Source organism: Anolis carolinensis, unplaced genomic scaffold (assembly GCF_035594765.1).
Source record: "Anolis carolinensis isolate JA03-04 unplaced genomic scaffold, rAnoCar3.1.pri scaffold_9, whole genome shotgun sequence".
Lineage (NCBI taxonomy): Eukaryota > Metazoa > Chordata > Lepidosauria > Squamata > Dactyloidae > Anolis > Anolis carolinensis.
The window spans coordinates 12,460,208-12,486,999 of record NW_026943820.1 but is presented as its reverse complement, the minus strand read 5'-3'; the positions used below and the strand labels follow the sequence as shown (position 1 = coordinate 12,486,999).

At 45.6% G+C, this 26,792-nt stretch overlaps 1 long non-coding RNA gene across 1 annotated transcript; it reads left to right on the top strand.

Annotated features, from left to right (window-relative positions):
• Positions 1-5,887: 5,887 nt before the first annotated feature.
• LOC134293687 (uncharacterized) lies at positions 5,888-7,875 on the top strand. The gene is made up of 3 exons (XR_010000645.1): positions 5,888-6,127; positions 7,015-7,137; positions 7,251-7,875. It is a non-coding gene; the product is annotated as an uncharacterized LOC134293687 (long non-coding RNA).
• Positions 7,876-26,792: the final 18,917 nt, after the last annotated feature.

Below are 26,792 nucleotides of genomic sequence, written 5' to 3'. Positions count from 1 at the left end.
CAGGAGGACCCCCAAACTGCGGACCTGAGATCCATGGTGGGATTGGCTGGGAGGGAGAAGGACTGGGAAAGCAAATGGTAAAGATATGAGGGTTGAATGAAAAGTAATGCCTCCACCTTCAAATGTGCTCTTTAACTACCATTAGTCACTTTTCCACACAATCACCAGACAATTGGATACATTTCTGCCAATGATGAACAAGTTTTCTGAAGCCGCCACAGAAGAAGTCGACACTCTGTTTCTGCAACCGGCGTCTCAAAGGACCCATCGTGCACAGATCTTCCGATAGCCAAGCAAAGCAATAATGTGACCCACACGTTCTTGTGAAATGCTGATTATGCTTGAAATTTCTCTCTGAGTGATATAATGATTGTCCTGAATCAACCTGTCAACCTTTTGCTGTGAAACTTGGTGGTTGCTGTCACAGGACGTCCAACTCTTTGTTTGTCACGCAAGTCAGATGTTCCCATCTCAACATCTTTAAACTTACTCTCCCAGCAACGCACAGTACTCACATCAACACAATCACCATAAACAACTTGCATTCTCTGATGAATCTCCTTTGGGGTGACACCTTCTGCTGTCAAGAATTCAATGACTGCACGTTGCTTAAATCACATTGATCGACTGTCTGTGCAGGGTTTCATACTTCGCACTTTAACAACGCAACCGTTCAATGCTAAGGCTTCCCGCCAAATGGGCTCGGGCTGTGGCGCAGGCTGGAGAGCAGCTGCAATGAATCACTGCAATGAATCACTCTGACCAGGAGGTCATGAGTTCGAGGCCCACTTGGAGCATATGTTTGTCTTGTCTTTGTACTATGTTAAAAGGCATTGAATGTTTGCCTATATGTGTAATGTGATCCGCCCTGAGTCCCCTTCGGGGTGAGAAGGGTGGAATATAAATGCTGTAAATAAATAAAATAAATAACTCTAGAGGAGAGTCTCAGTCTATTGAACAAGCCAGTACCTGCCGCAGACCAGTACTGCCATCTGTTGAGAATTTATGAAGGTGGAGGCCTTACTTTTCATTCAACTCTTGTAGTTGCATCTTCTTTATCAGAAAAGTAGGGACCATGGTAGTCTATTGGTGCCCATCACAGATTCATCAAGTTGGAGGAGACGATCAGAACTCTATTCTGCCATGGAGAAATACATTCTTTGAACGACACTGATAGAATATGTCCTGGAAATGTGAGGCTAATAATTTGTGGGAGAGAAGCCAGTTGCCCATCCGTATTGCCTCTCCCTCTCTGAAGAAAGACTTCCTTGCCTTCCATTTTGAAGGTGGGAGAAGCAAAACTGTTCTATACCTTTAATGAATAAATAACCTTCTTGCTTATTAGTTACTGAATTCTTGAGGTTAATGAATGGCGGTGCTGGTGATAATTGCACCTGCTTTTAATTATAGGCAGAAGGAGCTTCATAAATATTGAAGGACTGTTGTCCTTTCTTTCTGGGTATTTTTTAAAGTATCCTAATTTAATATATACACAGAGACCTCACTCAAAGCATTCAAGCACCATGACTTCAGTCATGTCGGTAGATACAACTAGAGTTGACCCATTGACCCATTGACTCAGGCCTCATCTATACTGCCATATAATCTGAATCCAGATTATCTGCTTTGAACTGGATTATATGGCTATGTCGATTCATATAATCTAATTCAAAGGAGATAATGTGGTTTCGGAATCTGGATTATATGGCAGTGAAGATCCAGCCTCAATGGGCTGGATCTACACTGTCAAATGATGCAGTTTGAACTGATTATAAGGTCAGTGGTTCGCAACCTTTGGGCCTCCAGGTGTTTTATACTTCACCTCCTAGAAATCCCAGCCAGGTTAGTCCAAAATACCTGGAGGTCCAAAGGTTGTGAACCACTGGTCTAGACCCATGTAATGCAGTTCAATGTGGTTCAAACTGCATTATATGGATTACACTGATCATATAGTACAGTTCAAGCTCCATTATTTGGTACTGTAGACCCAGTCGTAGACAAGAGTTGACTCACCATCAAAAAATGTATCCATTGATTATGACAATCAATTACACATTGGGAATCATTTGGCCTTCCAGATGTTGTTGGACTCTATTCTTTGGCAGTAAAAGTTGAAGGTCTTGTTCAACTTTCAAGATGCCATAGCATTGACCCACAGCAGTTAAAATGGTGTCAAACTGTATTAATTCCGCAGTATAGATACATCTTTAAGGAAGGAGCAGCTTTGAGGACAGTGGAAGGTGGCCTGTAGCTACAACGCAGAACAATTTACATTTCCTCTTCCACTTGTCCTCCAAACATTACTGGCTTCCCATCCCATTGTTTCAGAAGAACCTCAAAAGTCTCAATTGACTGTGGCAAATGGACGAGCGAGATCTCTCTCTGCACTGATGCCGGATACCGCAGCCCTCCCTCCTCCTTTTTACCGTTTTTTTTGCTTTGAACAATGTGTTATTTTGGAAACTCTTTGATTTTTCCACATTGCAAGGAAGCGGGTCATTGTTGGGGGTAATTAGGCATTATGTACTATATAATTGCACAGCTTGCAAAGGGCTGTTTGTCCTTGTGGAAACAAAAAGAAAAAAACAAAACAAGAAAAAAACCGCCCAGCAACTGGGGGCTTAAATCCGTGATTATTGCAAAATCTTTAACAACAAAGAAAGCCCTTTGAAAAGCTAATTTTAAGCGCCATTTAATTTCTGAAAGGTGGCTTGATAACAACAGCTATCTAGGAGCGGAGAAAAAAACCCACTGGCGAGTTAACTTTTCCCTCTCTGAACACAGGGCAGACGCACTAAAATCTATTTTGAGGAATTTGGGTTGGATGGGCCTGTTCTCTCAGCAGATGCATTTTTGTTTAGTAGGAGACCTTGGCTAGCATATCAAACAAAACTCCAATGTTGTTGCTTTTTTTCCAACAAGAGGAAATATTGATGATAATCAATATTTAAAAGGAACTCTCCAAAATTTGTATGATTCTTTCCTGCTCAGAGCAGCTCAATCTTCTCTCTTGCAGGAAAAAAGTCCTATGGTCACCCCAAATAGGGAGTTACTATTATAGGTTCCCCCGGTGGCACAGCGGGTTAAACCACTGAGCTGCTGAACTTGCTGACTGAAAGGTCAACAGTTTGAATCTGGAGGTGAGGTGAACTCCTGCTGTTAGCCACAGCTTCTGTCAACCTAGCAGTTCGAAAACATGCAAACGTTAGTAGATCAGTAGGTACTGCTCTGCCGGGAAGGTCATGCCAGCCACATGACCTTGGAGACGTCTATAGACAACGCTGGCTCTTCGGCTTAGAAATGGAAATGAGCACCAACCCTCAGGGCTGGACATGACTAGACTTAATGTCAGGGGAAAACCTTTATAGCATTAAAATCCATTCTTCTCTGTTTTTTTCTAGATTCTAAAAAGGTGATTTTAAAGATCTTATTTCAAACTGCTGGCCTATGTTCTTCCATTGACCTTGTAGTTGCCACTCACAACATAGCACAAAGCAGGTGAATATGGCAAAGCACAAGCTGTGTCATATAGGAAACTGTGGATAATAGCAAACCCATCTCAATAGGATTTGTTATTATCCACAGTTTCCTGTTTCTATTGCAAGGAACCTATCCTCCAAGGCTGTGAGTGTTGTACTATACTGGAAATAGGACTTGGAAAGGTTATTTTTGAATATGATATCCAAAATCCTCCATCCAACATGAGAAGTTGTCATACTTGTTGTTGTATTTTGGCTGCTGCATTACAAAAAGTACTTTTCCCAACCTATAGGATGTAGTTATAAACTTGTTATTTTTATCTAATCATTTCCATATTCTATGAAATTAAAACTGCAATTTCATTCTTATTCTTCCTCCCCAAATTTGCCTCTCTTACCTTTCCTTTTACTGCATCTTCTGGTCAAATTTTCTTACAAAAGTATAGATTTTGGAGAGAAATCAAAGTCCATTTGCTTTTGTGATTGCAGCTCTCTTCTCAGCTCTAAACAATGAAGGAAAGGTGATTGACTTTGGTGTTAAAGTGCTTCAGTACTAATTTTGCCTGCAAGTTGTTTGAAAATAACAAACACAACCCCGTCTATCAAGGCCTTGATATTAAATATGAATTTCCCCCAGAAAGAACGGTTGTGTTTTCAAGATTGCCCATGACAGCGGTCTGTAGTGGCTCCTTTCAGTGCCTGAAAAACTTCATTGGAAGAGACTTCAAAGCATCTTGATGCTCCCAAATAATCAATAGTAGCTCCAACCCTTCATAACTTATTTCTCCTTTCATTTCAGGTATGAAACTTGAGATAAGAGGTTTATTTTCCTCCTTGACAGCTTTGCACTCTTCTCCAAAGCACCGGAGCAGAGCATGGAAGTTACACATAACAAGTAAGGGTGCAATATGTAACATGATGTTACTTCTAAAAGTGCCTGTTATAGACATACTCAAAAGGTAATTCTATGTTGTTGTTTATTTGTTCAGTTGCTTCTGACTCTTCGTGACCTCATGGACCAGTCCACGCCAGCACTCCCTGTCAGCTGTCACCTCCCCCAGATCCTTCAAGGTCAAGCCAGTCACTTCAAGGATACCGTCCATCCATCTTGCCCTTGGTTGGCCTCTCTTCCTTTTCCCTTCCATTTTCCCCAGCATCTTCTCCAAGCTTTCCTGTCTTCTCATGATGTGGCCAAAATACTTCATCTTTGTCTCTAATATCCTTCCTTCCAGTGAGCAGTCGGCCATTATTTCCTGGATGATGGACTGGTTGGATCTTCTTGCAGTCCAAGGCACTCTCAGGATTTTCCACAGTTCCAAAGCATCTCTCTTCCTTTGCTCAGCCTTCCTTATGGTCCAGCTCTCAGATCCATAGGTTACTACAGGGAATACCATTGCTTCGTTGCCAGTGTGATGTCTCTACTCTTCACTATTTTATCGAGGTTGGTCATTGCTCTCCTCCCAAGAAGGAGAAATCTTCTGATTTCCTTGCTGCGTCTGCAATAATCTTTGTGCCCAGAAATACAAAGTCTGCCATTGCCTCCACGTTTCCCCCCTCTATTTTCCAGTTATCAATCTGTCTAGTTGTCATCATCTTGGTTTTCTTGATGTTTAACTGCAATCCAGCTTTTGCACTTTCTTCTTTCACCTTGGTGATAAGGCTCCTCAGCTCCTCCTCACTTTCAACCATCATCTGCGTATCTAAGGTTGTTAATGTTTCTTCCAGCAATTTTAATTCCAGCCTTGGATTCATCAAGCCCCACACGTTGCATGATGTAATACACATGACAGTTAACACCTCTTAACTGTTGAATACAAGTTGAATAGGTCGGGTGAGAGGATACAGCCCTGCCATACTCTTTTACCAATTTTGAACCAGTCTGTTGTTCTGTGGTCTGTTCTGACCTTTGCTACTTGGTCGTTATACAGATTCCTCAGGAGACAGACAAGGTGACGTGGTCTCCCCATACCATCAAGAACTTTCCACAATTTATTATGATAATTCTATCCAATGTATTTAATGATTTCATGCATGGAATAACATTTGTCTATATTGAACCATCAGAAAGCAAAGATGTCATTATAACAGCCAGCAAAGTGGAAAAATTGGATTGTATTCCAGAAAATAAGGATACTTAACCTGTAGAAACACTGGCAGTAATCCTAGCTTTGATCGTGTTCAAGAATGGATTTTATATCTGTCCCTCCATCAGTCTCCAAGGTAGCCATTGATCAACCAAACACAGAAACATGTTGGTTTATTTTGGGTGTAAGGATGAAATGATGAATCAAGTGTTTTTACTGTTTGTAACTGTGTATACCAGACATGTGTTCCAGCAACTAAACTGTTAACAGCAAGCCAGTTTGAGTGTCAGCCTGCTGCAGCCAATAGGTCGTGACTTCCGGTCTGACAGGACGTTCGTCATTTTGCTGTGGAATGTACTCTTATCAGTAGTGTGTGTGTGCTTCGCTGAACGGCAAGGAGAAATCATGTCTGCAACGAGCGATGGACTTTGTATCTTGTAAATACCTTTGTATATATTTGGAATAAAGCCTTAGAACCGCTGCCTTCAGCTGACTTGCGACTGAGGTGTCGTTTGTCGGTACTGCTTCTCCGGACGGGCAAGCAGTCTGACCGAGGAGGAATTGGTGAGAGGCAATAAATCAGGGTGCTACGAAGCTGATGTTTTTAAAATCCACCCTGACAAAACACACCACTCTAAGGCCTATTGTTAGTCTTGACTCAAATAGGTCCATGAGATTTATCTGCATGTTGACTCACTCCTCAATAGTGGAATGAATAGATCTAATTTAGTGGCAACTAACCAACAGGAGATCAGCCCAAATATAGTAAGGTCATCAATTAAAATTAACACACTCTAGAATCACAGAATCATAGTACTGGAAGAGACCACAAGGACCATCCAGCCCAACCCACTTCTGCCATACAGGAAAATCACAATTGAAGCACCCTTGATAGATGGCCATCCAACATAAGTTTTAAAACTTTCAAAAAAAGAGACTCCACAACACTCTGAGGCAGCATCGAGTTGGACTATATGACTTCCCTTGATCTCAATACTATACTTCTATTGTTGCAGCCTAGAATCTCATTGGCCTTTTTAGCTGCCACATCATGCTGTTGACTTATGTTCAGCTTGTGCTCTACTAAGACTCCTAGATTCCTTTCATATGGACCATTTTCAAGCCAAGTGTTAACCCTCCTGTATTTGGGCATTACATTTTGATTTCCAAAGTTAAGTACCGTGTCTTTGTTCTGTTGAAATTCATTGTGTTAGTCTTGGCTTATCTCTAATCTGTTAAGGTCATTTTAGATTCTGATTCCTCTCCAAAAGTTCTGCTAAAATTCAGCAGATTGAATAGTCAAGTAATAATAAAAAGGACGAATTGAGATCAAAGCAATAACATCATGAAAAACACAATTTTTGTTCCTGGGTGGTAAATGTAATTTCCTAACTGGTTCTATCATAAAACCGGAAAAAGTTTATTAAACAGCAAAAACTTTGTTTTTGCAGGACATTCTGCACCACATTTTGCTATAGTTTTTCAATGAATATTTCAGAAAGTCCCAACCAATTCAACATACTCTGTGGCAGCTGCAAAAATGAAGTTTCTGGAGTAGAACAACTATTTTCAAAGTAAGTACTGCACAATTAAAGAGTAACTAACACTTTCAAGCTAGGAATTAAGCATATATATTCAGGACTGATGGTCGATTGAAAATCTGACTTTCTTCTTCTTCTTCTTCCAGGCAGGCGTTTGTCGCTTGTAATATCTGCTGCAAGAGTGTTTCCATCTATCCTGATGCCAGCTCTCCCGGTCCTCAGATGTGATCAGTTTATTTTTAATTAAAGGGAGCTGCCTCGCGCAATTCAGATTAATCAAACCCGCATTAGAGAGGGAAAGGGGGAGACAAGTCGCTAAGATGCCTCGCTCAAGCACTCATGGCTAGGGCCATTTCGCACAATTGGCCAATTCATATGAACAGTGTCTCCCGTTGCATAAAAAGGCTGGGCACGTTGGCTGAAAAGCCTGACAGAAGGTGTGATGATCCTTTTTCCAGCTCCAATAAAATAAAAAAATGCATGGAAATACGAGGGTTGAATGAAAAGTAATGCCTCCATGTCAGAACCCTGCTACTAGAGCCTGGATGTGGCTCTGAGTTTCAGGGTCACTGACATTGATAAGACACCTGCGGCTCAGGACTCGGAGAAGAAACGGCTGCTGGACTTGGCGGGGAATTTGCGCGGGGTTTTGCTGAGCGGGAAGAGACTTTTCAAATGAGGGGGAGGGTATATAAAGGATGGTTGGCCGGAGCCTCCCATTCTTGGCTTTTTTGATGTTCATGTTTCCTGCAGTAAAAGTTTCTGGTGATATCACAGAGAGTCTCGTGTGTTCATTCAGGAGCGGCTGTGGTGAGCTGACACTAAGCCAAGAATACGGACACCATCCCGCTGTAGCGGTGAGGTGTAACATGCAAGTGGAGGATGAAGAGCTCTTGGGCGCAGGAGGAGGAAGGTCGGAAAGGGCCACTCCCGAGCCGGACGCTGAGTTCCACCAGCTGGCGGCCCTGGCGTCATCCACCGCTTATGCCCAGCCAAATGGGGTAACCCAGAGGCGTGGAGTGGTGCGGGGAGACAGCACCGGAGGAGAGGAAGGTTCACCTTCCCCAGGCCCACAAAGGATGGTGTTTCTGGAGGAGAGGATGTCGGCGATGGAGACCACCCTGGCAGTGATGTCGAGGGCGATGGAGCGCCTGGCGTTTTTGGCGGAGCCAGAGAGAGGAAGGGAACTTCGGGCTGGCTCAATGTGGGACGTGAGCGTGGGAAGCAGCCAGGGCTTTGCAGACCTCCCAGCACCGAATGCGAAAGGAGCCCGGCGCCAGGCCCAAGACCCAAACAAGCCTGACGCGGGTGGAGGAGAGTGACGACGAAGGGGAAAAGCCTCCGAGAATCCCAGCTACGCTCCCAGCTGAGACCCTGGTGCCCCTGGCGAATGCCGGGCGTGGCACAGGGCCAAGAGAAGCAGCAGCGGGGCCCACTGGTCCGCAAGGGGGTTTGCGACGGGCGGAGAATTGGGGATTGCCACCACAGGGACCCCTACCGAGACGAGAGGAACTAAGGATCGAGTTTGGGGGAGAGTCCTCTGAACTGGATTTTTTCCTGACCACGGTGAGGGGCTATATGGAGGACAATGCTCACACTTTTAGAACGGAATCCAGCCGGATACGGGCCATTGGTGCAGTGTTGAAGAGGGGAGCGGCCAGCTGGTACGTTCAGCTGCACGCGCGGCGCGACCCATGTCTGGGGTCAATCCGACGCTTTATGGGGGCCCTGGAGACCCGTTTCCGAGATCCACTGGAGCAGATCCGGGCGAGGGAGAAGTTGAAGACCGTCTCCCAGGGGCAGAGGTCGGTATCGGAGTATGCGGAGGAGTTCCAATGCCTCGCCGAAAAGGTGCCGGAATGGTCTGCAGTAACAAAGATAGAACTCTTCAAAGAGGGTCTCAGGCGGGAGATCCTCTCCTGGGCGGTGCATCGTGATGAGCCTGACACACTGCGCGGATGGATTCAGCTGGCGGGGCGCGTCGAGACATCGCTGGCCCAGGCGAGGAGGCACCGAGGAGGGCTACAGCAGCGGCCGCAGATAAAAGAGGGGAGCCGGAAGGAGGGATCAACCCCAGCCGGGAGGAGAACGGAGCCGACAGGGAACGTGAGCGCCAGCAGGAGTGGCTGCTTCGTGTGCGGCCGGTTGGGCCACAGGGCTGCCGAGTGCTGGCAGAGGAAAGGGGAAGGCGGAGGCCAGCCCAAACCAAGAGCCGTGGCAGGAAAACGCGCCGAGGAAGAACCAACGATGAGGCACCACTCGGGGGGGTTGGTAAGTCAGGACAAAGCTATGATAGTGGTCCCCATTCAGCTTGAAAATGGCAGCAAACGAGCAACCTGCAAAGCATTTGTGGATTGTGGATGTTCCAGGAACATCATCTCCCCTGAATTAGCCGAGGGATTGGGATGCGAAAGAACGAACCTAGAATCCCCAATAGCTTTTTCGCAGTTGGACGGATCCACAGCATCGGGATCGTTAGCTAAGTACAGTGCCGAAGATGTAAAGTGTAAGATAGGGAGTTGGGAAGGAAAGGTGTCATTTGTGATATCACAAATAGCCAGCTATAATGTTATACTAGGCATGCCGTGGCTGGGGCAGGCCAACCCGCAAATCAACTGGGAGGATAAGAGCATGATCTTCAGGATGGATTTGGAAGAAGGGAGCCAGGAAGTTGAGAGGGAGCCAGGGAAAAGGGGGGAGGAAGACTCTATCAGAATAGCAGAACTGGCAGATAAATTACCCCCAGAGTATCGGGATTTTGTGGACGTGTTTGATGAGAAGGAAGCAGACAATTTCCCACCGAAGCGGAGAGTTGAAGTGAAAATAGAGCTAGTCCCAGGAGCAGAGCTTCCCAAGGCAAAAATATACCCGATGTCAGCTAGGGAAAAGGAGGAACTGAGAAAATACATTGATAAAAACCTAGCGAGGGGTTTCATAGAGCCTTCAAATTCCCCTCTAGGGGCGCCGGTGTTGTTCAGGCGGAAAAAGGACCAAACGCTGAGGCTCTGCATTGACTACAGGGGCCTAAATGCAATCAGTACTGTAAATAAATACCCCCTACCCTTAGTGAAGGACTTGATCGCCCAATTATCGGAAGGACAGATATTCACTAAATTGGACTTAATTGAGGCCTACCATAAATTGCAGATCAAACCAGAGGACAGGTGGAAGACGGCCTTTTCCTGCGCATTTGGATTATTCAATTATCGTGTGCTCCCCTTCGGTTTGTGCGGGGGAGGGGCCGCGTTCATGCAATTGATCAACGAAGTATTGCATCCATTGTTGTACAAGGGAGTCTTTACTTTTTTAGATGACATATTGATAGTGTCTCGAACTAAGGAGCAACACGTAGAACTAGTCAGGGAAGTCCTACAAAAGTTGAGGGAAGCGAAACTGTATGCGAAGCTTGCCAAGTGCGAATTCAATAAAGACCAGATAGACTTTCTGGGGTATAGGATTTCCTCCCAGGGAGTGGCGATGGACCCTGCGAAGGTGGAAGACGTGAGGGGGTGGGGAGCCCCCAAAACACGGAAGCAGCTGCAATCCTTCCTAGGGTTCGCAAACTTCTATAGAACATTTATCAAGGACTTTGCCATTAACGGATTTGTTAAAAACTAAAGGCAGGGGAGAGACAGCCAAAGTGAAGGCCCCAGGGGCCAAACTGACATGGACAATAGAATGCCAGGAAGCTTTCGAAGCCCTTAAAAAGCGTTTTACTGAGGAACCTATCCTACAGCACCCTGATATGTCTAAGGCCTTTGTACTACATTGCGATGCGTCAGACCGGGCATATGGGGCAGTTCTGCTGCAGAAAGACGAGGGGGGGAACCTGAAGCCATGTGGCTATCTGTCAAAAAAGTTTAGCGATACAGAAAAAAACTGGCCGATTTGGGAGAGAGAAGCCTTAGCGATCCTAAAAGCACTAGAGTGCTGGAGACACTTTCTGGAAGGAAGTGGAACGCCGTTTGAGGTGTGGACTGATCATAGAAATTTACAGTATCTAAGATCCCCTCGTAAACTATCAGCGAAGCAAATTAGATGGGCCCAATATTTCAGCCGTTTTGATTTCAGACTCAGATTCTTCCAAGGGAAACATAACATACTCGCTGACGCTCTCTCTCGGATGCCTCAGCACGGGGGAGGAATTCAGGAATCTGAAGGGAGCCTGTTCCTAGATAAGCAGTGGGGCCTGGCAGTACTAACTCGAGCACAAGCGGCCAAAGAAAACAAACGTACTGCCATTTCCACGGGGGGAGGAGAAATATGGGAGGAAGAGTTGAAGCGAGCGTATGGAATGGACAAATGGTTACAAACTAACAAAGAAAAGGGAGAATTGTGTGGGGATTTGGTGTTTGTAAATAAGAAATTGTATATTCCTGAATGTTTAAGACGAGAAATGTTAAGGAAGTGCCACGATAACAAGGGTGCGGGTCATCTAGGCCCCACCAGGACTATTAAACTGTTGGCCAAACAATGCTGGTGGCCAGGAATGAGGAAAGACGCCAGGGGGTACGTCACGCAGTGTGAAGTATGTGCAGAGGGAAAAACACCACCGGGGAAGCCCCAGGGGCTATTGCAGAAGGTGGTGGAGCCCATGAGGCCATGGGAATGCGTGGCCATGGATTTTGTAGGCGAACTACCCCCCAGCAGAGGCCACAGATACATTTGGACAATATTGGACCTATTCTCAAAACAGGCACACTTTGTGGCCCTGCCAAAACTCCCCTCAGCTGAAAAACTTGCTGATTTGTATGTGAAGCATGTATATCGCCTACATGGGTGTCCCGACAAAATAATTAGCAACCGGGGAGTCCAATTTACTGCAAAATTTTGGGGAAAATTCTTACAGCTGTTAGGAGCAGAAAGGAACCTGAGCTCGGCTTTTCATCCCGCAACCAACGGGGGAGTCGAACGCACCCAACAAACACTGTGCCAATTCTTGAGGATGTACACCAATTATAGACAGGATGATTGGGCGGACCTTCTACCGTTTGCTGAGATGGCTTTTAACGGGGCCGTACATTCGGCCACAGGTCGTGCCCCATTCGAAATAGTATACGGACAGGAGGTGGCACCTTTCCCCCGGCTACCCGAGTGGAAGGAAGGAGAGGGCCAGACCGACAAGGAATGGCCGGCCAAAATTAAGCAAGGGTGGCAGACCGTGGTGGAGGCATTGCGGGAAACACAAAAGAAGTACAAGCTCTTTGCAGATCGTAGGCACCGAGAGGGGGACAAATTGGGCGAAGGGGATCTGGTTTGGCTGAGCACAAAAAACCTGAAATTGGGGTTCCCATCTAAAAAATTGGCTCCACGCTATATAGGGCCGTTCAGGGTAGCAAAAAGAATAAACGAAGTGACCTATGAGCTGAGGCTACCCAAGGACCTAGGAAAGGTACACCCGGTATTCCATTGCAGCCTGTTAAAAAAGTATAAAGGAACTCTGGACAGCGGAGAACAATAGTTGTATTTAATCTTTTCCTTCCAGGACGAAGGGGAGGAGGACGCCATGTCAGAACCCTGCTACTAGAGCCTGGATGTGGCTCTGAGTTTCAGGGTCACTGACATTGATAAGACACCTGCGGCTCAGGACTCGGAGAAGAAACGGCTGCTGGACTTGGCGGGGAATTTGCGCGGGGTTTTGCTGAGCGGGAAGAGACTTTTCAAATGAGGGGGAGGGTATATAAAGGATGGTTGGCCGGAGCCTCCCATTCTTGGCTTTTTTGATGTTCATGTTTCCTGCAGTAAAAGTTTCTGGTGATATCACAGAGAGTCTCGTGTGTTCATTCAGGAGCGGCTGTGGTGAGCTGACACCTCCACCTTCATAACTCAAAATGTATGGCAGGACTGGTATGCAGCAGGTACTGGCTTGTTCAGTTGACTCTCCTCTACAGTGCCAGTTGGTGAGAGGCCTTAGCATTGAATGGTTGTGTTGTTAAAGTGCAAAGTATGGAACCCTGTGGAGATGGTCGGTCAATGCGACTTAAGCAACGTGCAGTCATTGAATTCTTGATAGCAGAAGGTGTCACCCCAAAGGAGATTCCTCAGAGAATGCAAGCTATTTATGGTGATTGGGTTGATGTGAGAAGAACAGAGCTGTCTCTTTGTATTCGTGTTTTGAAAATCTGCTTTCAGTCTCATAGCGTTTCAATCTTATAGTCAAGTTAATTGTTTTCTAATATTATAACTTTTTCTGCTTTTATCGGCATACCTTTGGTAATCTTGTCATGAGCAGTTTTAAACCCCGGAACAGAAATCATACAAACAAATATTGTGAGATCTATTTCCAAGTAAACTTGCGCAGGGGATTTGTTACAAAGGCTGCAAATCCTTTCCCAATTTTCTTCTGTTCTCATCATCAGTGCATTGTTTGTCTTGTTGTTGTTGTTGTTGTTGTTGTTGTTGTTATTCAGGCCGTCTGCTCCTTTTGTTCTAAGCACATCAGTGGACCATAACGTTGCTGCCATCCTTCAGATTTATGGCCTCCTTTTATTTCAGAGCAGAGTCAAGCTGAAGGACAGAAGAATGATGAACTTGGCGTCTGAAATACAAATTCTGCATTGAGAGCCCTCCCATCACTCTTTCTGCTGTTCTGCCAGATTTTCAGTAAACATCTCATGATGTTTAGCCATTGCTTGAAAGGGATATATAACTAAAAAGGAGAGTGTTTCTGCACATGTACAGAATGTGTTTCTATGGGTGTATCCATACTGTAGAATTAATGGAGTTTCATACCACTTTACAAACCATGGCTGAATTCTATGGAATCCCGAGAGCTGTAATTCTATAAGGTTGTAACGGAAAGCATTATTTTATTGGTAAATTTTGCCTATGTTATTTAATGTTGATTTAGAGATAAAAGTGGGCAGAAGTTAGCTACTGATGATTGGCCATGTGTCACCATGGTAACGTGGCTGCTTCGGTAAAAATGTAACAATTTCTAAGCTAGTGAAAGGGGCGGAGCTAGCTGGAGGAGAAAAGGAGGAGATGTTTTAAAAAGAGTTGAGTTATGTTGATGTTTCTTGTGAGGAAAACTAGAGAAAAGATGTGTGTGTCTGGGGTTCAGTTATGGTAGTCTCTAGCCGGGTGAGCTAGAAGGAAAAGGATCCTAGTTTAAGTTTGGGACTTCAGTTGAAATACTGAAGGAAAAAGTGACTATTATTGAGTCAGATCTGGGGTTTCTAGTGAGGAAGAGCTGAGGAAAAGGAATATGGTAGAGACAAAATTTCAGTCAAGTTGTTAATGTTGAAGAATGAAAGATATGGTTTATATTGTATATAAGTGAAACTGAAGAAGTAAACTATTGCCACAAGTTACGATTTTTGGACTAAAGAAACCACAAATAAATAGTTCTCTGTTTTAAATAAAGAAAGTGTTTCTGAGTGGTGAACTGCTCAACTTAGTATCAGTAGAAGATTTGTCTCACATATTTCCCCTCAGTGTCCCATCATATCGTACATGCACATGTACAGACTCAAGGGTTTATAACTGGCAGTGGCTGGGATCCTGAAAGAAGGATTGCCTCCTGCCTGTTTATGAAGTGGACCCTTGCAAAGGTCTTTAGACTTCTCTGCCTACTAGGCTAAGAGTTCCATAGCAAACCACATTAATTCTACAGTGTAGATTCACCCCATGTTACACAGCATGAAGACTTGGATACCTCATACAGACTTGACCTTCAACATTTATTTTCTTAGAAGTTAACATAACCTGAATGAGCCAGATACAGATATAGGTATAGGTATAGTTATAGATTTGTTTTTATTGTGTCAGAGGCGACTTGAGGCAAGTTGCTTTTGGTGTGAGAGAATTGGTCGTCTACAGAGACGCTGCCCAGGGGACGCCAGGATGTGTTACCATCCTGCTGGGAGGATTCTCTCATGTCCCCACAAGCTAGAGCTGACAGATGGGAGCTCACCCCACCTCCTGGATTCGAACCAGCAACTTTCAGGTCAGCAACCCAACCTTTAGGTCAGCAATCCAGATGGCACAAGGGTTTAACTCATGTATGCAGCTCATAGATAGATAGATAGATAGATAGATAGATAGATAGATAGATATAGATATATATCATAGATACAGATATAGATATAGATATAGAATACATACCCTCTTCTATAGTTTGGAGAACCTCAAGTGGGTAGTTGATGAAGTCAACATGACAGCAAAGATGTAATCCAAAAAGCAATTTAGCAAAGCTCTGTTTTGGTCTGCTTTTGGAGGGCCTAAATACCATAAATGAGGAGGGGTGTCAAACTCCTTATGCACTCCTTGCTTAAGAAAACCCTACGAAAAATTCACCAGGAATTGACTGATGACTTGTAGGCATGCACACGCACACGCACACACTCAGGAGACCAAGAGCACATTTTGTCCTGCAACATCAAGAGAGCAATTGCTGCTGAGTTTGTTTCCGTCTCCTTCCTCCCAAGGGTATTCCTACCGCAATGGAACATTTATTGGCTTGTGGTCTCAAAGGTACATGTCAGAACCCTGCTACTAGAGCCTGGATGTGGCTCTGAGTTTCAGGGTCACTGACATTGATAAGACACCTGCGTCCCAGGACTCGGAGGAGAAACGGCTGATGGACTTGGCGGGGAATTTGCGCGGGGTTTTACTGAGCGGGAAGAGACTGTTCAAATGAGGGGGAGGGTATATAAAGGAGGGTTGGCCGGAGCCTCCCATTCTTGGCTTTTCTGATGTTCATGTTTCCTACAGTAAAAGTTCCTGGTGATACCACAGAGAGTCTCGTGTGTTCATTCAGGAGCGGCTGTGGTGAGCTGACACTAAGCCAAGAATACGGACACCATCCCGCTGTAGCGGTGAGGTGTAACATGCAAGTGGAGGATGAAGAGCTCTTGGGCGCCGGAGGAGGAAGGTCGGAAAGGGCCACTCCCGAGACGGACGCTGAGTTCCACCAGCTGGCGGCCCTGGCGTCATCCACCGCTTATGCCCAGCCAAATGGGGTAACCCAGAGGCGCGGAGTGGTGCGGGGAGATAGCACCGGAGGAGAGGAAGGTTCACCTTCCCCAGGCCCGCAAAAGATGGTGTTTCTGGAGGAGAGGATGTCGGCGATGGAGACCACCCTGGCAGTGATGTCGAGGGCGATGGAGCGCCTGGCGGTTTTGGCGGAGCCGGAGCGAGGAAGGGAACTCCAGGCTAGCTCAATGTGGGACGTGAGCATGGGAAGCAGCCAGGGCTTTGCAGACCTCCCAGCACCGAAGGGAAGGGAAATGCGAAAGGAGCCCGGTGCCCGGCCCAAGATCCAAACGAGCCTGACGCGGGTGGAGGAGAGTGACGACGAAGGGGAAAAGCCTCCGAGAATCCCGGCTACGCTCCCAACTGAGACCCTGGTGCCCCTGGCGAATGCCGGGCGTGGCACAGGACAAAGGGAAGCAGCAGCGGGGCCCACTGGCCCGCAAGGGGGCTTGCGACGGGCGGAGAATTGGGGATTGCCACCACAGGGACCCCTACCGAGACGAGAGGAACTAAGGATCGAGTTTGGGGGAGAGTCCTCTGAACTGGATTTTTTCCTGACCACGGTGAGGGGCTATATGGAGGACAATGCCCACACTTTTAGAACGGAATCCAGCCGGGTACGGGCCATTGGTGCAGTGTTGAAGAGGGGAGCGGCCAGCTGGTACGTTCAACTACACGCGCGGCGCGACCCATGTCTGGGGTCACTCCGACGCTTTATGGGGGCCCTGGAGACCCGTTTCCGAGATCCACTGGAGCAGATCCGGGCGAGGGAGGAGTTGAAGACCGTCTCCCAGGGGCAGAGGTCGGTATCTGAGTATGCGGAGGAGTTCCAATGCCTCGCTGAAAAGGTGCCGGAATGGTCTGCAGTGACAAAGATAGAACTCTTCAAAGAGGGGCTCAGGCGGGAGATCCTCTCCTGGGCGGTGCATCGTGATGAGCCTGACACACTGCGCGGATGGATTCAGCTGGCGGGGCGCATCGAGACATCGCTGGCCCAGGCGAGGAGGCACCGAGGAGGGCTACAGCAGCGGCCGCAGATGAAAGAGGGGAGCCGGAAGGAGGGATCAACCCCAGCCGGGAGGAGAACGGAGCCGACAGGGAACGTGAGCACCAGCAGGAGGGGCTGCTTCGTGTGCGGCCGTTTGGGCCACAGGGCTGCCGAGTGCTGGCAGAGAAAAGGGGAAGGCGGAGGCCCGCCCAAACCAAGAGCCGTGGCAGGGAAACGCGCCGAGGAAGAACCACCGATGAGGCACCACTCGGGGGGGTTGGTAAGTCAGGACAAAGCCATGATAGTGGTCCCCATTCAGCTGGAAAGTGGCAGCAAACAAGCAACCTGCAAAGCATTTGTGGATTGTGGATGTTCCAGGAACATCATCTCCCCTGAATTAGCCGAGGGATTGGGATGCGAAAGAACGAACCTAGAATCCCCAATAGCTTTTTCGCAGTTGGACGGATCCACAGCATCGGGATCATTAGCTAAGTACAGTGCCGAAGATGTAAAGTGTAAGATAGGGAGTTGGGAAGGAAAGGTGTCATTTGTGATATCACAAATAGCCAGCTATAATGTTATACTAGGCATGCCATGGCTGGGGCAGGCCAACCCGCAAATCAACTGGGAGGATAAGAGCATGATCTTCAGGATGAAGTTGGAAGGAGGGAGCCAGGAAGTGGAAAGGGAGCCGGGGAAAAGGGGGGAGGAAGACTCTATCAGGATAGCAGAACTGGCAGATAAATTACCCCCAGAGTATCGGGATTTTGTGGACGTATTTGATGAGAAGGAAGCAGACAGTTTCCCACCGAAGCGGAGAGTTGAAGTGAAGATAGAGCTAGTCCCAGGAGCAGAGCTTCCTAAGGCAAAAATATACCCAATGTCGGCTAGGGAAAAGGAGGAACTGAGAAAATACATTGATAAAAACCTAGCGAGGGGTTTCATAGAGCCTTCAAATTCCCCTCTAGGGGCGCCTGTGTTGTTCAGGCGCAAAAAGGACCAAACGCTGAGGCTCTGCATTGACTACAGGGGCCTGAATGCAATCAGTTCTGGAAATAAATACCCCCTACCTTTAGTGAAGGACTTGATCGCCCAGTTATCGGAGGGACAGATATTCACTAAATTGGACTTAATTGAAGCGTACCATAAATTGCAGATTAAACCAGAGGACAGGTGGAAGACGGCCTTCTCCTGTGCATTCGGATTATTCAATTATCGTGTGCTCCCTTTCGGTTTGTGCGGCGGAGGCGCCGCGTTCATGCAATTAATCAACGAAGTGTTGCATCCATTGTTGTACAAGGGAGTCTTTGTTTTTTTAGATGACATATTGTTAGTATCTCGGACTAAGGAGCAACACATAGAACTAGTCAGGGAAGTCCTGCAAAAGTTGAGAGAAGCAAAACTGTATGCGAAGCTTGCCAAGTGCGAGTTCAATAAAGACCAGATAGACTTTCTGGGGTATAGGATTTCCTCCCAGGGAGTGGCGATGGACCCTGCGAAGGTAGAAGACGTGAGGGGGTGGGAAGCCCCCAAAACACGGAAGCAGCTGCAATCCTTCCTAGGGTTCGCAAACTTCTATAGAACATTTATCAAGGACTTTGCGCGCCTCACTTTGCCATTAACGGATTTGTTAAAGACTAAAGGTAGGGGAGAAACAGCCAAAGTGAAGGCCCCAGGGGCCAAACTGACCTGGACAATAGAATGCCAGGAAGCTTTCGAAGCCCTTAAAAAGCGTTTTACTGAGGAGCCTGTCCTACAGCACCCTGATATGTCTAAAGCCTTTGTATTACATTGCGATGCGTCAGACCGGGCATATGGGGCAGTTCTGCTACAGAAAGACGAGGGGGGGAACCTGAAGCCATGTGGCTATCTGTCAAAAAAGTTTAGCGATACAGAAAAAAACTGGCCGATTTGGGAGAGAGAAGCCTTAGCGATTCTAAAAGCACTAGAGTGCTGGAGACACTTTCTGGAAGGAAGTGGAACACCGTTTGAGGTGTGGACTGACCATAGAAATTTACAGTATCTAAGATCCCCTCGTAAACTATCAGCGAAGCAAATTAGATGGGCCCAATATTTCAGCCGTTTTGATTTCAGACTCAGATTCTTCCAGGGGAAACATAATATACTCGCTGACGCTCTCTCTCGGATGCCTCAGCACGGGGGAGGAATTCAGGAATCTGAAGGGAGTATTTTTCTTGATAAGCAATGGGGCCTGGCAGTACTAACTCGAGCACAAGCGGCCAAAGAAAACAAACGTACTGCCATTTCCACGGGGGGAGGAGAAATATGGGAGGAAGAGTTGAAGCGAGCGTATGGAATGGACAAATGGTTACAAACAAACAAAGAAAAGGGAGAATTGTGTGGGGATTTGGTGTTTGTAAATAAGAAATTGTATATTCCTGAATGTTTAAGACGAGAAATGTTAAGGAAGTACCATGATAACAAGGGTGCGGGTCATCTAGGCCCCACCAGGACTATTAAACTGTTGGCCAAACAATGCTGGTGGCCCGGAATGAGGAAAGACGCCAGGGGATACGTCACGCAGTGTGAATTATGTGCAGAGGGAAAAACACCACCGGGGAAGCCCCAGGGGCTATTGCAGAAGGTGGTGGAGCCCATGAGGCCATGGGAATGCGTAGCCATGGATTTTGTAGGCGAACTACCCCCCAGCAGAGGCCACAGATACATTTGGACAATATTGGACCTATTCTCAAAACAGGCACACTTTGTGGCTCTGCCAAAACTCCCTTCAGCTGAAAAACTTGCTGATTTGTATGTGAAGCATGTATATCGCCTACATGGGTGTCCCGACAAGATAATTAGTGACCGGGGAGTCCAATTTACTGCAAAATTTTGGGGAAAATTCTTACAGCTGTTAGGAGCAGAAAGGAACCTGAGCTCGGCCTTTCATCCCGCGACCAACGGGGGGGTCGAACGTACCCAACAGACACTGTGCCAATTCTTAAGGATGTACACCAATTATAGACAGGATGATTGGGCGGACCTTCTTCCGTTTGCTGAGATGGCTTTTAACGGGGCCGTACATTCGGCCACAGGTCGTGCCCCATTCGAAATAGTATACGGACAGGAGGTGGCACCTTTCCCCAGGCTACCCGAGTGGAAGGAAGGGGAGGGCCAGACCGACGAGGAATGGCCGGCCAAAATCAAGCAAGGGTGGCAAACCGTGGTAAAGGCATTGCGGGAAACACAAAAGAAGTACAAGCTCTTTGCGGATCGTAGGCGCCGAGAGGGGGACAAATTGGGCGAAGGAGATCTGGTTTGGCTGAGCACAAAAAACCTGAAATTGGGGTTCCCATCCAAGAAATTGGCTCCACGCTATATAGGGCCATTCAGGGTAGCAAAAAGAATAAACGAAGTGACCTATGAGCTGAGGCTACCAAAGGACCTAGGAAAGGTACACCCGGTATTCCATTGCAGCCTGTTAAAAAAGTATAAAGGAACTCTGGACAGCGGAGAACAATAGTTGTGTTTAATCTTTTCCTTCCAGGACGAAGGGGAGGAGGACGCCATGTCAGAACCCTGCTACTAGAGCCTGGATGTGGCTCTGAGTTTCAGGGTCACTGACATTGATAAGACACCTGCGTCCCAGGACTCGGAGGAGAAACGGCTGATGGACTTGGCGGGGAATTTGCGCGGGGTTTTACTGAGCGGGAAGAGACTGTTCAAATGAGGGGGAGGGTATATAAAGGAGGGTTGGCCGGAGCCTCCCATTCTTGGCTTTTCTGATGTTCATGTTTCCTACAGTAAAAGTTCCTGGTGATACCACAGAGAGTCTCGTGTGTTCATTCAGGAGCGGCTGTGGTGAGCTGACACTACAGCTGTTACACATTGCTGGGAGGGCACCCAGGGCCCTGTGAGGGTACTTTGTCTAAAATGGCATCCCAGATTCGTAAATACTCCCAGCGACCTCAGGGAGACAGATTAACAGCACTGGATATAAAAAATGGCTAAGGTTTTCCATCTTCTCCACAGCACACGGTTTCAAGCAAGTTGGCAGTTAAAGGGAAGCAAAAGGAAGGTGGAACTGGAGGCGACGGTGAAACCATATCAGAGCAATGGAAATCAACTGCAAAAAGGATGTCTGTCTGTCTGTCTGTCTATCTATCTATCTATCTATCTATCTATCTATCTATCTATCTATCTATCTATCATCTATCTATCTATATCAATCATCTATCATCATCATCATCTATTCTAATTATCATCTATCTCTATGGTATCTATCTCTCTATTTCTCTGGTATCTATTATCTATATCTATCTATCTATCTATTTATCTATCTATCCATCTATCTGTCTTTTTTATAATGTCAGAAGCAACTTGAGAACATACTGCAAGTCGCTTCTGGTGTGAGAGAATTGGCTGTCTACAGAGACATTGCCCAGGGGATGCCTGGATATGTTACCATCCTGCTGGAAGGCTTCTCTCATGTCCCTGCAAGCTACAGCTGACAGACGGAAGCTTACCCCACCTCACGGATTCAAACTAGCAACCCTCAGGTCAGCAACCCAGCCTTTAGGTCAGCAGTCCAGCCAGCACAAGGGTTTAACCTATTGCACTATTGCAGACCTATCATCTATCTATCTATCTATCTATCTATCTATCTATCTATCTATCTATCTATCTATCATCTGTCTATCTATATCATCTATCTATCTATCATCTATCTATCTATCTATCTATCTATCTATCTATCTATCTATCTATCATTATCTGTCTATCTATCTATCTATCATTATCTATCTGTCTATCTCTTCAACATTAGTATCAAAAGCGTTACGAACCAGATTTTGGTCAATTTTAGATTTGGTTTGATTATTTGGGGTGCTGATTCAGAAAATTGCATTGGATAGACCACATCCGCTCTAGTTTCTGATAGAGAACCTATGCCATCCAGTAGACGCCATCTGCCACAGCAAAGCATAGAGCTGATGTGCTCTATCCAATGCAATTTTCTGAATCAGCACCCCAAATAACCCCAGTAACAAGCCTAAAAATGAAAACATCAAGGCACCCTCACTTTCAGGCACCACATGGAACAGTTCGGCTCATGGGGAGGAGAAGCAGCAATCAGGAGCCTTGTTGTCACGCCTTTTGTGGGCAGCCAGCCTCTCCTCTGCCGACATCCCCATTGCCTCAGCACTATAAGAGGGATTCATGAGACCAGTCGCTCTTGTTGTAACAGGGTAGTAACGGTGAGGCCGTGGACCATTTTACAGTTCTTGGGGACCACAGGTGGTCCATGGACCACAGGTTGAGAACCACTGCTCTATGTTGTCTATCTTTCTATCTCTAGAATATCTATCATGTTATCAATCATGCTATCTATCTATCTATCTATCTATCTATCTATCTATCTATCTATCTATCTATCATATATCTATCTACATCTATGATTCCTCTCACACACATCGATCATCTACCTACCTACCTATCTCATCTACCAGAAGCATATACTTTTATGCTATCTATCTATCTATCTATCTATCTATCTATCTATCTATCTATCATCTATCATCTATCTATCTATATCTCTATCTATCTCTATTTATCTTCTATCTATCATCTATCTATATCTATCTATATCTATGATATCTCCCTCTCGTATCTATTATCTATCTCTATCTATCTATCTATCTATCTATCTATCTATCTATCTATCTATCTATCATCTGTCATCTATCTCATCTATCAGAAGCATATACTTTTATGCTATCTATCTATCTATCTATCTATCTATCTATCTATCTATCTATCTATCTATCTATCATCTATCTATCTATGATATCTCCCCCTCGTATCTATTATCTATCTCTATCTCTATCTCTCTATCTATCATCTATCTCATCTATCAGAAGCATATACTTTTATGCTATCTCTCTCTCTCTCTCTCTCTCTCTCTCTCTCTCTCTATCAGAAGCATATACTTTTTAGCCATAAAAGTGTTCCCAAGAATGGTTTACAACTGACCTTTTCAACTGTTCCTGCTCTCAGTGTGACAACTGACATAAGACATAACCCTCCTGTCTCCATTGTTTCTGGAATAATTACTATGTATATGTGTGTGTGTGTACATACACACACATAGTACAGATGATTCATGAGCCCCATCTATTTCATTTCATTTTGGTTCCAAGAAGTGCAGGATCAAAAAAGGTCAGTCGTGAGAGAAGAACAATATCAAGGTGAGGATTGGCTTTTTCATTCTTATTTCCAAAAGCCGTTTCCTCCGGCAGTAATAAAACCTGGTGTCCCAGAGCCATTGTGTACAAAAAAAGATGGTTCTGTATGGGGGAAATAAGTGCTGTTTTCCTAGAAAGACAAATCAATGGCTCCTCTAGCCAGCGAGACTGCTAATTGGGAGCATCTTCAAAGTATGCAGGCATTGATTTCCTCTCCCTGCTAAGCAGATTCGACTTTATTCATGCCATGGAAAGCACCTCCCAGGTGGAGGCATGAAAATGGGACCGAATGCCAGGGATTCGGAGGTGTTTAAAGGTGGACTTGCTTGAAGGAGGGACAAAGTAAAAAGATTGAGCCTTGAAACCCAGCTTGTGTATGGCAGGAGGAAGGACTATAAGAAGAATGTAGCTGGATCAGACTAAAGGCCTATCTAATATAGCATTTTCTTTCTCAGAGTAGCAAAACAGATGCTCTTGGGATGCCCCATTTTTAGCCAGCTAATGGCCTCCATACCAGTGGATAGTGACCCCACTCTAGGTTTTAATCCAAGCTTTAAAAGAGCTATTTGTGACATGATTTTTCAGAAGAAATTGGATCTGTTAGCAAATAAAGCAATTGCACATCTCCTCAAAAGTTATTGTAGCTGGGCTGTGGCATAGCTGGTTAGTAGCCAGCTGCAATAAATCACTACTGACCGAGAGGTCATGAGTTCGAAGCCAGCCTGGGTCAGAGTGAGCTCCTGACCATTGCAGCTCAAAAGACAGTTGTATCTGTCGAGTAGAAAATTTAGGTACCACTTTATGTGGGGAGGCTAATTTGACTAATTTACAACACCATAAAAATCTTCCAGCAGCATACAGAATAATGAGGAAGTACTTGATCAGGACTCAGTGTCACAAATGGATGGTGAAGCAGCAGCTCCCCCTGTGGACAGAATCAAGCATACCCTCATGAAGCTGGAAGCTGGAAAATGTTAAATTGCCTCTGTGTCTGTCTATATATGTCATACGTCTAACAGCATTGAATATTTGCCATGTATATGTACATTGTGATGCGCCCTGAGTCCCCTTCGGGGTGAGAAGGGCGGAATATAAATACTGTAAATAAATAAATTAAATAAATTGTTAGGAAGATCAGTAGCAGGCATCGTCATAGATCCCAGGCATTTTATCTCTCCCCAAGGCCATGAAAGGGTGCACTGAAAAATTGAAGAAGGGGAGGAGATCTGCAAACAAAGATAGTTGTGATTTGACTATTGGACTAGGATTTGAATCCCTGCACATCCATAGCATGATCTTGGACAACTTGTGCATTCTCAGCCTAGGAGAGAGGCAATATCAAACCTCCTCTGAATGAACCTGGCCAAGAAAATCCCAGGACAGAGTCATCACAAGTTGAAATTGGTTTGAAGGTACACAGCTACAAGTTCAACACCTGCGTTTGTTCCTCAGTGTTCATTTTTCTTCTTCTGTATAAGAAATTGTCATCTGGGACCATAAGAAACTCCTGTCTGTCTTCTGCACACTGGCCACACATGTTATAGACAAGGCAGGCAAGGAATGTTGGGCCATCTGCAGCATTCCAGGTTTAGAATAGGGATGGGGAAATTTTGCTTTCTCCAGCATTCAGATTTGAAGTTCTTTCCATCTCAAATATGGGGACATCTTCCAAATTTCAAAACTCAAGGAAAGAAAGTGATTTTGACAACGTTGACTTTGGACAGATCACTGCAGCAGGAACTGACGGGAATTCATGCAAGAGGAGCTGTCCAGGGTTCCTGAAAATAGGTTCCTGAGACCCAGCTTTGATAGATGAGATTGACTTTCGACAGAAAGGCAAGTTATGGGACAGTGGTAGCCTCCTTAAACTGTTTTCTAACACCAGGTGGTATTCAGAGGAAGACTGCTTCTGGTAGCAAACACAATCAAAGCTGGATAGAAATTACTTGTTTATGCAACTATCTTTCGGGTTGCTAGGTCAGCAACGAGCAGGGGCTATTTTTTATTTTTTAATTGACGGGTGCTCACCTTGCCACGGGCTGGCCTCGAACTCATGACCTCATGGTCAGAGTGATTTATTGCAGCAGGCTGCTCACCAGCCTGCGCCACAGCCCAGCCCCGCTCCCGGGATTTGAACCTGGGACCTTTTGGTCTGCAAGTTCAGCAGCTCAGCGCTTTAACACACTGTGCCACCAGTGTGTCATTTAAATACAAATATGCTGGATCAGACCCAAGTCCTGTAGAATTTAACATTTAATTCCCAAGAATTGGTCTTCCATTTAATTTAACGCTCCCTTGGAAACTATATACATTTATGGCCATCATTTCATCTTGGGTAAGGAGAAGGGACCTCATGATTTTGTTTGTTTTTTGGGATTAGACATTCCCTTTCCTATATGAATTGGAAATGCTTTCTTAATAACTTATCCTTTCCCCCATTTTTGCCCCACAACAGCCCTGTGTGGGGAGTTTGGCTGAAAAGTACCAGTTGGCCTGAGCTTCAAAGTTCAGCAGGGATTTAAGTCTTGGCTTCTCTCATCCCAACCCAGCTCTCTAACCCAAGCGCTGCAAGACAGGCTACAAGCAGAGATGTTTGTGCTGATGAAGGGCTTCAATTCATATTCTGTCAAGCAAGGTAATAGGAAACTTATGTTCTATGATGGATATGCGCATCGAGCAAAGGAGTCCACGCTTCCTCACAACAGCAAGCCGTTGACGCACATGATGACAACCGAAAGCAAACATTGATTGATGGGGTAAGTGTGAGGCTCTCTGTGCGAAGAGTTGTGGATCTAATGATTTACTGCTTGCTTCTGAAGGACGAGAGACGCATCAAGAGGAGCAGAGCCTCAGCTCCGCAGAAGTTGACGAAACTCAGATCATGTTTTCCCAACATTTCCCCATCTCTTTATTTCAGCAATACATTTTTGGAAAGTTGATAATGGCATCTCTCAGTCCTCCTTTTGTTATGGTTCCATATATTTGATGCCATGACAGGTAACATCCCAAGCTTTCGTACACAGCACTCTCAGACACTCATAAAAGTCCCAATGACCGTTTAGGCTTCTGTGATTATTCTTGACAGAAGTATTGTGTTTTTAACAGCTGTCCAGATGGACAGAAAGTCAACAAGTGATTTGATTCAACGGCAATACATTTAGCCGTAATAGCAGTACAAAGCCTCCATGTTTTGTGACAATGCAGCTGAAAACTAGGTATCACCATGGAATGGGATGAGATGGAAAGGGCTATCAACACAATCACCCCCAGGAACACCATGAAACCCATAATGTTCTCGAGTTTACGGAGAATATATGACTGATGAAACAGACCCAAAGCAAACAGAAGCACAGGTAGCATAAGGTCACAAAGTGAACAACTATTCTTTATTGTGCTTATTAAAGAAGGATGAAAGAGTCTTCCATAACATCTTCTAGCTGTCATCGAGTAGATTTGTTCAAGGGAAAGGCAGGTAGTATAATAAACCTCCTTTTATCCCCTCTTAGATAACTAGAGGCCAT